General features: G+C 45.1%; 1 non-coding gene across 1 annotated transcript; it reads left to right on the forward strand.

The window, feature by feature from the left end:
* The first annotated feature begins 1006 nt into the window (after positions 1–1006).
* Positions 1007–1081, forward strand: Trnat-cgu (transfer RNA threonine (anticodon CGU)). The gene has a single exon. It is a non-coding gene; the product is annotated as a tRNA-Thr (tRNA).
* Positions 1082–2956: the final 1875 nt, after the last annotated feature.

The following is a 2956-nucleotide window of genomic DNA, read 5'->3' on the forward strand; positions in this document are numbered from 1 at the left end:
AGTTTTAGGGGACTGATGAACTCAGAAATTAAATCCCATAGTGCTCAGAGCCATTTGAACCAAACCGATAGAGTAGAAGGCTTCCTGATCTGCCCATCAACTTTCTTACAGGTACTAAGCGCGAGCTGAAATTTTTCTTATTGGTGTCAATTGAAATTGTGTTTGAGAAATCGGGCGATAGAGCGCAGTGTTAACACACTGAACTCGTGTTCTGGAGGAAATTAAGTTTTTAATTTATTTATTGGGACGCGTCCATACGTTCATCTCAGCAGTGGAATGTCAATTATGACGATAGGAACGTAAGGACAACACAACACCCAGTCCCCATGCGGAGAAAATCTCCGAACCCACTGGGAATCGAACCCGCGCTCCTTCGGTTAGCAATCCGGTGCGCTGACCGTGCAGTTACCGAGGTGGACGGGAACGGTAGTTCAGATCTCCGAAAGGCCAACTAGATACAAGTTTTCCGTCATTTCCCCACAACACATAAGGGAAATGCTGGAATGGCTCCTTCCAAATGGCACGGACGCCTTACTCCTCTAGTCCTCCCCAATCTGAGCTTGTAATCTATCTGTGACAAATTCGTCGTCGACGGGCTGTTGAAACCCTAGGACTCCTTCCTTCTTAAGCTTCTGTAAAGTTTGGAAGGTAGGAGACGAGGTACTGACAGAAGTAAAGCTGTGAGGACGGGGCGTGAGTCGCACTTGGGTAGCTCAGTTGGTAGAGCACTTGCCCGAGAAAGGCAAAGGTCCCGAGTTCGAGTCTCGGTCCGGCACGCAGTTTTAATCTGTCAGGAAGAAGTTTCATATCAGCGCACACTCCGCTGCAGAGTGAAAATCTCATTCTGGAAACATCCCCCAGGCTGTGGCTAAGCCATGTCTCCGCAATATCCTTTCTTTCACGAGTGCTAGTTCTACAGGGTTCGCAGAACAGCTTCTGTAAAGTTTGGAAGGTAGGAGACGAGGTACTGGCAGAAGTAAAGCTGTGAGGATGGGGCGTGAGTCGTGCTTGGCTAGCTCAGTTGGTAGAGCACTTGCCCTCGTAAGGCAAAGGTCCCGAGTTCGAGTCTCGGTTTGACACACAGTTTTAATCTGCCAGGAAGTTTTCTTCCTTCTTATGAAACAGAGAATCCTACGGTAAAATCTCTTACAAATCAGACACTTTCTGAACTCCCGTTTTGTTGTTGGGTGTCGGCCGTTGTGGACGAGCGGTTCTAGGCGCTTCAGTCGGGAACCACGCGGCTGCAACGGTCGCAGATTCGAATCCTGCCTCATGCATGGATGTGTGTGATGTCCTTAGGTTACTTAGGTTTAGATCTACATCTACGTGATTACTCTGCAATTCACATTTAAGTGCTTGGCAGAGGGTTCATCGAACCACAATCATGCTGTCTCCCTACCATTCCACTCCCGAACAGCTCGCGGGAAAAACGAACACCTAAACCTTTCTGTTCGAGCTCTGATTTCTCTTATTTTATTTTGATGATCATTCCTACCTATGTAGGTTGGGCTCAACGAAATATTTTCGCATTCGGAAGAGAAAGTTGGTGACTGAAGTTTCGTAAACAGATCTCGACGCGACGAAAAACGTCTTTGCTTTAATGACTTCCATCCCAACTCGCGTATCATATCTGCCACACTCTCTCCCCTATTACGTGATAATACAAAACGAGCTGCCCTTTTTTGCACCCTTTCGATGTCCTCCGTTCTAAGTGTAGGGGACTGATGACGTCAGGTGCTATGTTCCATAGTGCCTAGAGCCATTTGAACCATTTTTTTGCTGTTGGGAGTACCAGCTAAGCTGTGTGCATAATAGCGACTACCAACTTGTGCCCAATGTCGCCTGTCTGTGATATTAGAAACAGTCGTACAGTATGTAATGTGTTCAATTTATGGATTATTTTATTCCATTTTAGTCAATTTTCTTGTGTAGATAGGGCTTCTACAATATCGAATGGTTAGAAGAAACGGCAAACACAACCCTCATCAGGCTGATATCGTACTGTGCAGTGTAGAAATGGCAACGCTGAAAGCTGAGAAGATGTTTAGAGCATCAAAGTCAAAGAGTAAGGAAGTGAAAAAATGACGAACCAGAGGGGAAACGGTGCAGAGAGTAGAATCAGAAGGAAAGCTTATAAACTGCTGCATCGATATACAAAAGAATGTATTCGGCATTACTCGAAACGATAAATCGCGTGGCAGTCCAAATAATTGTAAGGAAAAATCTCCCCGTCCGTTTCCTAAAGCAAACGACAGCACTGACCGAAAGTAGTTGGTTTTAGCTTTGAAGAGTAATGAAACATTGTCCGTCATAGCTTCTATTTCTGCAGAGCTTGGAGATAAGGATTTACGTAACAGAAGATATTTATCTTTTCACTCATGTTAACTGAAATTGAAAAAAACCTACTATCCGACAAAATTATTTTTCAATTTTCGAACTACGTATCTGTTAAACTTCATGTCGGATTCACAACAATAAACAGAGTGAAACCGTGATTTCGTAATTGATATTTCTCCTGAACTTCCAAAGGTTACAACAGATGCTCCTACTTCGCCTCGAGAGACCACCGTATAGCGTGCCGCTACGTGTGAGGAGTGTGGGAGTTGTGCCGATTGATGGTGGGGCTTATCAACGAGACTGCTTCTTCCAGTGTGGCACCAATGTGGATTTTCTTTCCTGACTTTAAACTGCACCAAAAAGCGAAGTGCAACGCCGTGGCTTGGCTACTGGGACACACTGCCAACTCCATTTTTGAGTTACAACTCAGTGACGCCGCACAGTACGTGGCCTACCTGTGGGAATGTCATGAACGATTGCATCGTTCACCGCAGTACCGCGAACAATTTGCCAACGCTTTATCAGTTACGTTACTGTACGGATATCAGAGGACGCTTCACTTACAGAGAATACTTTCGCTAGACGTATCTCTTTTGTTTCTCTTTCCTCATTTGTGTTT

The sequence above is a fragment of the Schistocerca nitens genome, chromosome 9 (genome assembly GCF_023898315.1).
Source record: "Schistocerca nitens isolate TAMUIC-IGC-003100 chromosome 9, iqSchNite1.1, whole genome shotgun sequence".
In the NCBI taxonomy this organism is placed as follows: domain Eukaryota; kingdom Metazoa; phylum Arthropoda; class Insecta; order Orthoptera; family Acrididae; genus Schistocerca; species Schistocerca nitens.